Genomic DNA, 12,628 nt, shown 5'->3' on the forward strand with positions numbered 1-12,628 from the left:
TTCTAGTGGACTCTGTTTCACCTTGTCCGAGTTCTTATCCATGTCAAAGTTTCAAACACTGGTGTTACTATCTACAGTGATATTACAAATATACAGCTAGGCAGGCTCGGGTTTGTCGTCGTAAAAATTGTAATATAAGACAGCATTACTTAGCAACAAAACCAAGCAAGTCGTCTGTCTCAAAAAACACGCGTGCAGGAGAAATATTTTAGTACTACCAGAATGGGTTTTCATGTGGACTTGCTACTCTCAAATTTTCTGTGCTTGTGCTTCTTGGTCATAAATTCGGAAAAAAAATGTCATGTGTAGACCATAGCTGTTTTACTAAAACAGTTCACATATGCATACAGTTATGGAATACCCACAAGCAACCCTTGAAATCCTAACATCTTTAACGAACATGATTCCAAGCTATTGATATCTGCAAACAACCCAAAGGCATCAACTATTCACCACTAAATGCAAGATGATGCAGACCCATGTAGAGTAAATGCTACCGTGTTGAATCTTAACTTGAGCAGCAATATAATTGATACACAAGAGAGAGAGAGAGAGAGATGAGAACTGAAACTCTCACTAAAACAGTCCTAATTACATACAAAATATATTACTCTTAACTTGAGCAGCAATACAATTTCAATAACCATAGCACCCATGTCAAACAATAAATAAGTCAAAAGAATGTGTTAACAAACCAACTTCTCTAAAAGCTTAAGCTGTTGGAGAAAGGCGTTATTTATCTTTTATACTTTAACACTCCCCCGCACGTGTGGCCCACTTGGCAAACACGTGGCACATGTGGTCCCACTTTGGGTGACCATCGCATGTGGATTTTTGCTATCCGGGAGGTTTGAACTCGAGACCTTTGACTCTGATACAATGTTAACTTACCAACTTCTCCAAAAGCTTAAGCTATTGGAGAAAGGCGTTATATATCTTTTATACTTTAACCAACTTGCCTAATCTCCCACAAGAAGATCTAACGGTGAGATCTACACCTAATCCAACGGTGGATCTCACATATTCTAACATGCCCCCTCAAACGTATATGGATATCGATATACGTTTGATTACAATAAAAATCCCCAATATGAAAAATAAAAACCTCCACTTGAAATTCCCATAGGAAAATAGAATCCTATGATTTGAGCACGCTGGCGAATTTTGATGATGAATATCCCCTGATGTTATAATATCCTGATGTTGTTGATGAAACGCAGCTTCCGCCAAGAGGGCTTATAAAAGCCAATGGATCATAGATCCTAGAGAAGACTCAAGCCTCGATGGGCGAGTAATAATGAGTCACTACGGACTAATGCCGGAATGGGCAAGAAATGGTGGGTACTATGGACCAATGCCAGAATGGGCAAGATTGCCGGAATGGGCAAGAAATGGGTCCTTATGGACCAATGCCGGAATGGGCAAGAAATGGGTCATGATGGACCAATGTCGGACCATGGACAAATGCCGGAATGGGCAACAAAGAAGAGAAAAAGAAGAAGAAGAGATTGGTGGCAATTAATGGCTTGCGGCAAATACGAAACTTTGAAAAAGAAAAATTGGGACATTGGAAGGAATTTTTTTTTTCTTTTTATTTTATTTTATCAAGAGGATGTGTGCATATCAAATATGGGAGTATGCATTTTTCTCATATGATAAGGCAAGAGGGAAGTAGAGATCGAGCGGTAGTGGGGATTAGATGGTGGCCGGGCGGACGGCTCAATCGGCCACCCGCCGGAGGACGAGTGCACGGATTTGTGATCAAGCTAGAGGATCCAAGAGCTATGTTAACTAACCAAGTTCTCCAAAAGCAAAAAAAAAAAAAGTGTTAAAGTATAAAAGATAAATAACACCTTTCTCCAACAGCTTAAGCTTTTGGAGAAGGTTTGTTAACGTGGTATCAGAGCCAAAGGTCTTGAGTTCAAACCTCCCGGATAGTAGAAATCCACACGCGATGGTCGGCCCAAAGTGGGACCACATGTGCCACGTGTTTGCCAAGTGGGCTACACGGGGGGGGCGGCGGGTGTTAAAGTATAAAAGATATATAACGCCTTTCTCCAATAGCTTAAGCTTTTGGAGAAGTTGGTAAGTTAACAGAATGAAAGCATGAAGTTCCATGAAGTTCTAGTGCTCTTACAGTCTTACTGATAGATGGACTGAAATATGAATCTGTACCGAACACAAGAAGCAGCAGGTCCAGATATAGTTGTAGGCTTGTAGCAATCCTTTGAAAAACCTTAACTTTTTTGAAGACTTAATGATAAATGACCATCAAATGCCCTAAATTTGAGCCTCAAACTGCAAAACCAGCCCAGAAGGATTTTTGCCATAAAGTGGAAATTAGTTGTCATTGATCTTTGTGGCCTGTCAATCTTCTTGTATCATCAAGTCAAGCTCCCCTAAAAACATAAGTTGCGAATTCCAATCCTAGAAACCCAAGGAGTAACTATTTTCTTCAACTTTTTTTATGTATTTATATCCAAAAATTTTACTTCAAAAGGCTCCACAGGCACAACCCACAAATTTCCCTTATTGTTTTCTATCCTTGAAATGAGCTTTTACATGATAGGGTTGAGATCTGAAATTGCATGTTCCCAAACCCATGGGGTTACATCGACTCCAAGCTGGATTCGTCCAATAAAATAGAAACTCCCATTGGAAAAATTTTGTTGGTTATTTTCTAAGAAACAGTTTAGATAACCGCATTCACATATTTCCTTCTTTCAAAATCCCAAGCTTGGGACTAATTGTTCCAAGACAAAACCTAAAGAACTTAGGAAACGAATCAAGATACAAAGAATCTGTCAGTTACCATGAATGACAACACCACAAGATTCCAATGTATAGTAGGGTTGTTTTATCAGTTCAAAGGACGCACCAGAACTCTAGTTGAGATTCTCTACCAACAAGGTCCCATACCGACTTCGCATAATGAGACCATAAATTTCAATAATTCTAATTAGACCCATAGATCATATGCTTAATTATGCAAAACATGTCTTTCTAACTGTAGTTTTGACACCACTATCTGAAAAGTAAAGCAAAAGGGGAGGACCATAACCGACTGATTGTGGATATTTGAATTACTATGAAAAATACAATAGGAAATGTCAACACTAAAATACCATTGCCCTGATTTTATCAACGTATCTAGTCTCAATACTTCATCACTATAAACTATAAAGGATGTGGTCAGCATAAAGATTGTCAAACCACATATTGGCGAATCCTACTTGGATTATTTTTTCAATAAGCTTCGCAAATCAAGACCTGGTGGCCTGTTTCAGCCCACAAGCAGACTTCTCAACTAAAAAGACTACACAGAAAGGGGACTGCCATGTACACTTAATCATAATCGTCATTTCATCTTCCTGGATGAATAACTAAGCAACTAATCTAACCTATAAAAGTTTGACAAGTCCATCTACCAATAATTTTTACTATAGCTGTTTACAACTAACTACTTCTGTCTCAAAGATAAACTTAAATCAGAGTGGAATTATGATCCAATGCTTCGATCTCATTTTCATTGGCTTGAAGCCACAAAGTCATTAGTTGCATCCCTGCAAATGATTGGGGTTTTTTCCCAGAAAGTGCAAGGAGAAACAAAACTAGAACAGATAGGCAAGGTGTCACAAGAAATAAAGCATAGTTACCAAGTACATACGGCTAATATTAGAAAACCGTGAATATTTTGCAAATTTTCAAGAGAAGTTTTTTTTTCATGAAATAAATCACAAATTTTTCGAATCAATCACAGAGTTTTTGAATAAAATGATGAATAGTTTGGTCATTCACTCCTTGGTAAATGGCTATGGAGATTTGGGGAGGAGGAATCTCAATTATGGTCCAAGGTGATTGAGAGTAGATATTACGGAGCAGCTCCTGGCCATTGGGACCCTTCTGATAGATTCAGAAGGCCTGGGGTAACTGTTTGGCACAACATCATGTGTATGAGTCATAGATTCAAAGAATGAGTCAAATTTAGAGTATACTCTGGGGATCGCATTAGTTTCTGGAAAGAGTGCAGGTGCTCCTCGGCTCCTTTTAAAGGTTATTTTTCCTTATCTTTTTCCAGTTGAAACGCATAAGGAGGCTATGGTGATTGAGTGTTTCAATAGGAGTGGGGATAGGGTGTTATGGAAGCCAGTCTTTAGAAGAAACTTCTTTGACAGAGAATTATTGTTAGTGGAAAGTTTTAAGATGTTAGAAAGGTGTAAGATCAAACCGTCTGGGTGGACAAAAGAATTTAGATATGGGATTCTACTGGAGTGTAAACTGTCAAATCCTTTTACCATCAGCTGGTACCATGCTCTGTGCCCTCTAGAGAAGCTAGAATGTGGAAGATCCCCGATCCTCTCAGCGTTTGTTCCTTCGGGTGGGCTGCTTTACTTGGTTGGATGCAGACTGTAGATTTCTTACGGAAGAGAGATGCTTATAGTAGACTACTACGCCTTGTGCATAATGGCAGGGGGTTCGGTTGATCATATTTTCATTCATTGCAAAACTGTACGGGAAGTGTGGAGCAGAATTCTTTGTAGGTTTGGAATTATTGGGTTTTCCCTTCAAACCTTTTAGACCTCTTTGGAGGAGTGGATGGCGGCCCCTTGGAAGAAAAAAAGTAAAATTCTTTGGAATATGAGTTTTTTAGCTACCTTGTGGGTGCTGTGGAAAGAGAGAAATTTGAGAGTTTTAATGGCCGTGTTAAATCCCCCTCCTTGTTCATAAAAGTGACTACCCTAATTATATCTTGGGTGAGGGTCCTTCCCCCCCCTTTAGGGTTGTTTCCGCCTATGACCTATGGGAGGGTTGGAGGGAGATTTGCAATGGTGATGTTCATCACTCTGTGATTGTTCAAGATTGGGAGCCCCCAGCTCAAGGATATCTAAAATTGAACTTTGATGGGTCTAATAGAGAGAACCCAGGTCCGGTGGGTATTGGAGGGGTGCTAAGGGATTCAAGGGGTGAGGTCATATGGGCCTATTCTGGGCCTATTGGGATTGCGGATTCTACCGAGGCGAAGATCCAAGCTGTTTACCAAGGTATAAAATATTTGGATAGTGTCTAGATCGGGTGGTGGTTGAGGGAGATTCTCTCAACATCATAAGATGGCTTAAGGGTTCTATCGTTCCTCCATGGAGATTCGCTCGCTTCTTCGATGAAATCCAAGATCGAATGGAAGGTTTGCGGATCATTTTCAAGTGCATCAGGAAATCCGCCAATAGTGTAGCTTATAGACTTACTAAGGAAGGTGTAGATAAGCCAGGGTTGGATATGTTTGATTTGCTTCCTCCATGATAGGTATTATCTCTTTTGCTCCTTTTCTTTTCTCTTATGTACTGTTCGGGTCGACTACCTCGGTCTTCCTTTTGTTTTTTAATGAAAGCTTGCTTTACTATTAAAAAAAAAAGTTTGGTCACCTAGCAAGAAATCCATCTTTCCTTAAAAATCAATCTAGTGGGACATTGGAATTGAATCATCAAATCTCATAATGCAAGCAAATGCAGTTCACCGATAAGATGCAACCCACTTGTGTTGCATTACAGAAAATATATATAATGCCATTTTACTCAAGTTCTTCTGAACTTGCAAACATTTACTTCACTAAATTATTCCCAAATCTGAACCTTTTTTTAGTAGGTAAGCTCGGATTGAACCGCCGATCTCTAGGTTGAAGAGCATAGCCTTTACCATTGAGCTAGAGGCTCAATCCTCACAAACTTGCCTTAGCCATGCTTACCCTAGCAAATCAAGAAACCCACCTCGCTAGAATCTCTTACTCTAATAAGTCCGAAGAAAGACCTAGCAGAACTTGGATTTCCAATACTCGAACCATCAAAGTCCAATTTTGAAATATTTGGAGGGGCCTTCAAAACTATGTTTCTTCTTTCTTTGTCAAGATAGGGCGGCCCAGTGCACGAGGCTCCATTGTGGGGTCTAGGGAGGGCTAGATGTACGCAGCCTTACCCCTGCTTTGCAGAGAGGTTGTTTCCGTGACTCGAACCCGTGCAATGGAGCAACCTTACCATTGTGCCAAGGCTCGCCCTCTTTTCTTTGTTAAGATAGCTGAAGAAAAAAATATTCCGAACATCTTCTTGACTCGTCAACGCACATCACAAAAAGCATATAATACAAACTAATGATCTATCAAAAAAAATTCACTTTGATCATGTCCACGTAATTCCTTTTCCTCGAAAAAAGAGAGTTTTTTTTCTTCCAAATTAACCATAATGTAGCCACCAAACTTATCTTCCAAAAGGATCCTACCTCTATTATGAAGAAGGGAGAAAGACCAAGCACTCTTGAGAGATGAAATCGAGTCTGGCATCACCCATTGTATCTCTAGTAGAGAAACAACAAAGGACTAAAGTTTGGGCAGTGAATCAGCAGGTGATGCACCAATTATTCTGCAGAACGGCACATGATGCAATGGTTTTGCAAGCACTATAGCTGATGAATGAGATCGTCCACAGTCAATATTGTGTCCAAACCTGCAATCCAACAAATAGCAATGATTCTAGATGAAGGTAGGAGTGTTGGACGGCAACCTCTTTGTGGACACATTTGTTACTTGTCAACCCTATTAAAGCTATATAGAAAAACTCAGAACAATTCCAAATCCGCCTATCTAAGACCCCTCTTGAAGGTATGGCCCCCAACAAAGTAAAAAGCCTACCTACTAGTTCAATCTCAAAATATCTACAATATGATGGAACAACTTCAAATCAATCCTACCCCTTATCATACCACTAGCCAACCAACAAAATTTTTACCCTTACAAGTAACAATTGTAAGCGAACAATATTTTTTTAATGAGCAATGGAAGAAAATCCTCAAAGGAGGAAGAACCACTTTAGTAACATAGCTTGCTCTTGGCAGTGACTCTGGTCCAAGTTTCCCATACGGAAGGCCAATTGCCACATATGATATGTAAACCATGAAAAAAGGTATCCAAGAAATCAGCATTAAGGCATCACTCCAAACAATATGAAGACATGGAAAGGCGAGGCGAGCCACGAGAATATCTCAGGACACCCAAACAAGGTCAATAGCCAAGAACAACATAAAAATACTGATAGAATTACAATAGGGCATAATTGATTAAGACCCAACAAGATTGCATAGTCGAACAATCACGAGTTCACAAAAAATTTCAAGCAATTTAAGTACAATGTGTCAGCTGAGCACAAAATCCATATAAAAAGAAGCTAATATTTTCCATTAGAGAGCCCGCAAAAGATTGGGGTCAAATATATAACTAATTCAGAATAGGAAAATACTTCCATGTGCAGATCAGATGGTCCATCCATATAATTTACTCCCTGTAAATAAGACAACTTTAGCATCCTAAGCTAAATCTAACGAAACAAAACCATCACCTAATACAGCAAACGACAGCACTGATCGAGAATTTTTGCCCCTATCCACCAACTTATGCACTCAAGCCTGTGAGTCATCATCCTTGGGAGAGTCAACAACCTCCCGTCCAGATCGGGGTTCCGAAATCAACCCAGCCTCCTCATCAGCCGCTTGGGAACTCTTCTTCTGAGCCTCTTTCAACTTCAATGCCTGCAATTTGCTATGATTATAGTAACAAACACCCAGAAAAGCAATCCCATACCCAAACAGATTGATCCCAGTAACCATATCCCGAATCACCGACCAAGAGAACGCAATCAAAAGCCAATCTTTAACAACTCCAGCAACATTCATAGTCAGCGCCGAAGTCTTTCCAATCAGTAAAAACACGGCGAGATTTAGCGCGAACGCACAGAACGAATTCGACCCAAATATGACATAATCCAAATGGAAAGATGATGTATCTCTAATGAGAGGGAACTCAACATAGATCCAAGGAATTGCCAAGAAGACTAAACAGCAAGGCGCAACGTAGTACAGAGAAGTGATGGGATTTAGGGTTATACCTTTGGAAGTGAGTAAGATCTGAATCAATACCAATCGAGTCGCTTCGAATCCAACGGCGGATAATTGAAGAATCACACCCCAAGAATCAAACCTCGCCTCGCCATAAGCCGCCACTGCTACTCCGGCCGAGATCGCGAGCATGTTAGCCATGGCATCTGGTTTGAAAACCTCTTTTTTTAGGGAAACACCCAATGAATAAACTGCAACTGGCATTAGGGCTTTGAGCATTTGGATGAAGGAGACTGAGAGGTAAATATAGGCTGAGTTTGAGAACCAGAGGGAGAGAGAATAGAGGGCTCCGATTGGGACTACTGAAGTGAGGTATAACTCGCGAGTCATGGAGATGGGTTCGACGATTTTGAAGACTCGGACTAGGGCAAAGGCTAAGAGAGAACAGAAGGACATGTGGATCATGGTTAGGGAAATTGGGTATGGCCAGTTATACATTTTTGGATCGAGAATGTATTTGTTGTAGATTATAACTGTAAAGCTTAGGAAAATCCAGATGCCAACGTAGGCGTAGCTGAGAAGGATTTTTCTCAGTACGCTCTCGTTCAGAGATCCTCCCTTACCCATGTTGGTTTTGAGGGAAGAACAGATCTTAATTTAGTGGGAGAGTTGGGGGGATTTGAAGGAGGGGGTTGAGGAGAAAAGGAAAGGAGGTGAGATTTGCAAGGGAAGAGAAGATATCTTCTTATTGGAGTTTGTGTTTTCTTGCACTTGTTTCTTTTGCCATGAGTATATGACAAGTATTGAAGTATATGCTAAAGGATCTAGTGGGCCCATTGGCGCGTGTGAGTATCAATCTAGACCGTTGAATTGGTGGACCACAAGAATTTCTGCTCCCCTGCTGGACAGAGATGATCGTGTGCCGGCCTTGATCAAATGCAGGAGATCTTCTTTCGTCAACGTCTTGTGCTGGTGATGGGCCCACTATATCTATAGTCTCGGTCGCATGTTCCTTGTGTAATGGCCTGCAAATAAATGTTCTAGTTTGTAACGTTCATATTTTGCCTGCCTGAATTTTGCCCGAGTGAACAGCCACCTCCGATTAATTAAATGAATAAGACAAAATCTGGTGAAAAGCTGTTCTCTCGTGCAAAAGTCAGCTGCTAGCAAGTCCCATTTTGATAATGGCATTGCCCACTTTGTTTTGCACTTTTCTCAAGAGTTGTTCGTTGCATCTTGAGTAGGTATTTTATATTTTTCTATGTACTACAGTATGTACTTTTTTTTTTTTTTTTTTTGAAGAAGGCAACAGAATATGTATATATATATATATATATATATATATATATAAGAAGAACCGAGATGGTCCTGTTGGAACAATGAGCAGAGAAAATAGCAAAACAATAACTCAAGGGGGGAGATAGTCAAAACACTCCAATTCGGCCCGAGAAACACCGCTCTTAGCCAGGGAGTCGGCTGCCACATTGGCCGATCTCTGGACATGCTGAAATATCATGGAGTAGCCCTTTGCTCTATCCTCTATCTCCTCAAAGAAAGGCACAAGTCGCCAAGGGGGAGAAGCGGCTCCCGAAAGCCAGCGAATAACATTTACGGAGTCGCCTTCGACTATCAGTCTATCGCACTCCAAGCGAGGCATGGAGAGAATCCCACTGTGAACTGCTCTAACCTCCGCCTCAGTCGAGTCGGCAAATCCAAGAGGCCCCGAATAGGCCCAAATGACTTCCCCTTTGTGATTCCGACATAGCTTGCTTCCTCCCCCTGTGATAGTATGATTGGGAACTGATGCCTTCTCCTAGTTACTACTATATGAATGGATCAATACTCAATTAGCCGTCGTTTTGTTTTGTTTCGGCATCCGGGTAGTCGGGCAACCCCCCCACTCCACCCGCTCCTGGGTTGCCGAGAGAGGAACCGTCAAAATTGAGCTTCAGAGACCTCGGCGGCGGGGGGGGGACCAGGAGGGCCGAGATTTCACTTTGGTAACCGATTCCATGCATATGGTGGACCACCATTCCCAAAGGGCATACGCAGAAACAAACCGAAAAAGAGGAAGTGAACGGGCCCAGGAGATGACCGCTGCTACCACCTGTATATATATCCAATATGGGGCCCGGGCCTTCCCTTCAAAGACCCGCGCATTCCGCTCTTTCCACAAGAACCACCAGGATGCTAAGAGACACATCTTCTACAAAATCCTACCTTTCCTCTTCCACGGAGCCCAGTCCCAACTCCGAATAAATTTGGCCATAGAATTGGAAGCAACCCAATTGACTCCAAATCTAGAAAAGAGATGACCCCAAATATATGAAGCAACCTGGCAATGTATAAAAAGGTGGTTGATGGGTTCCCCGGCGGATAGACATAGGGGGCAGTGATCCACCAGCCACATTCCTTGCTTCCGCAAGAAATCCATCGTCTGAATTCGTCCCCAGCTAACCGACCACCCAAAGAAAGCAACTCTTGGAGGGCACGCGTGGCGCCAAACCGCGGAGGACGCATGTTCCACTAGAGTGGGGGTCAGATGGATATAAAAAGATTTAACGGAGAAAATCCCCGACGGATTCCAAATCCAAATTCGACGATCTACGCCCGAAGACTTGATGAAGCATGAGGCCAATAAGGATATGAGGGCGCTGTAATCGCTTAACTCCCGAACAAAGAAGGCTCTGCGGAACTTGGGAGTCCACTCCACTTGCCCTTGTACCCGAGCAAAACATTCCGATACCCAAGCATCTTTCTGAGAAGATACAATATATAAGGCAAGAAACAAAACTTGGAGAGAATGGGACGAACACCAAGGGTCCTGCCAAAACCGAATGCGATCCCCCCTATAGACTCGGAAGCGCACTCCAGGGGCAAATACGGACTTCAAACGCAATATGTCCCTCCATACATACAGTGACTCCTTTGATTTTAAAATTATCAACGGAGTCTCAATTCCTATGAGTTGAACCATACTTACTGTCAATGACCCGAACCCACAAAGAGGAGTGTTCGTCTCCATATCGCCACAACCACTTGCCCATAAGGGCCTGATTAAAGAGCTGGACTCTCCTGATACCCAAACCTCCATTTTTAATTGGTGAGCAGACTAGACGCCATTTAAGAAGGGAGACCCCCTTGGAAGTCCTTGAACCACCCCACAAAAATCGTCTCTGAATTTGCTCTATGCGCTTAGCAACAGAAGCGGGACAATGAAAAAGGGAAAGAAAATAAATCGGCATATTAGAGAGAACATCCTTTATAAGCACCAATCTACCTCCTTTGGATACCAAACGGCGCTTCCATGTGGCCAACCGACGCTCAATCCGTTGTATAATAGGGTTGAACAATGTTTTCGGGTAGTTTACTAATGTATATAGTGCCAATTTTACCTCAATATAGTTTGTTTAGCTCGTCAAAGACATGAATGATACTCTTCTTACTTCCATAGAATAATTGAGTGTGAGAAGAAACATGAATACCAAAATATGAGAGAAAGGCAAAGAATCATATGCCCTGTTCGTTTTAGATTTTGAGAATCAATTGTGAGTTCAAAAATAATTATTGGACTCAAAATTAAACGTAAATGTGAGTCCAAAAATCAATCAGTTCTCAAAATAAAATAAAAACAAGCCTTTAATATTCTAATAGAATGGAGTGTGAGTAAAAACAAGAATGCCATAACTTAAGAGAATGACACAGAGACAATCTCACTAAAATCTGAAGACATTGATGGATGACTTAGCAACCACATCTTCCTTCTTGCACCTATCCGAAATGAATGAATCTCCAAGAAACATACACCAACTTGCAGTAGTAGAGCAATGAGTATCAGGACACACTACCTAATCGAGTCATCATCAAGTAGATCAAACTCCCCACAAGATGTTTGTATACAGTCGTATAATGTAGAGGAAATGAACTGCTTTTGGATGTTGAGAATTGAGTGAGTGAAAATTTGATTATTGGATTAAGAATTAAACGCAATTTTTGAGTTCAGTAAGCAGTTCTAGACTCATAATTAAATGCAATCTTAAGTTCAATAAGCAGTTTTGGACTCAAATTCCAAAATAAACAGGGCCTAAGATGGAATTATGATTTCGAATTTTAGAACTAGTATTTCTATATGTTGGTTTTTTGTCACTTCTTTTTTTTTTAGAAAAAATAATCTTGTATTGGGTCGACAACGAATGAAAAGGGGTGGAAAGGACAAAAAAGAGGGTGAGAATAAAGCATTGAGTAGAAAGTTTTTAATGAAAAGACGAGCCTAAAGATGGAGGAGGGTTCACATGAATCACATCCAAAGTCCTCATCTTTGTTACCATGTTTGGAAGTTAGCACTTTCCACGTTTGAAAGCTAGCTTCAGATGTTTGCCTTTTGTTTTTCATCATCCTAACTTTTACCAACCCAACATGACCAAATAGGAAAATGCTAAAACACTTATTGGGCCCTACTTCAGTTTCATTTCCATGATCAGATCTGTTGATCCAAACGGCAAGCATAAGGCGACCCAACTGCTATTAAAATCACCTGAATCAGATGATCCTGGCCCTTGATCCACAAGCCTTTGATCATGCATCATGTAGGCCCTGTTCATTTAAGATTATGGCAACCGATTGTGAGTGCCAAAACTGATTATTGGACTCCAATTCAAATGTAATTTTGAGTCCAATAATTGATTTGGCACTCACAATCAGCTGTCATAATCTCAAACAAACAGGGCCTTAGTATTTAATCAAGAAAAAACTA

At 41.0% G+C, this 12,628-nt stretch overlaps 1 pseudogene; it reads right to left on the bottom strand.

The window, feature by feature from the left end:
• Window positions 1–7,198: 7,198 nt before the first annotated feature.
• LOC143847892 (putative sugar phosphate/phosphate translocator At5g11230 pseudogene) lies at window positions 7,199–8,650 on the bottom strand (annotated as a pseudogene).
• Window positions 8,651–12,628: the final 3,978 nt, after the last annotated feature.

Source organism: Tasmannia lanceolata, unplaced genomic scaffold (assembly GCF_043159265.1).
Source record: "Tasmannia lanceolata isolate RefF3 unplaced genomic scaffold, GAP_Taslan_0.1 ptg000003l, whole genome shotgun sequence".
Lineage (NCBI taxonomy): Eukaryota > Viridiplantae > Streptophyta > Magnoliopsida > Canellales > Winteraceae > Tasmannia > Tasmannia lanceolata.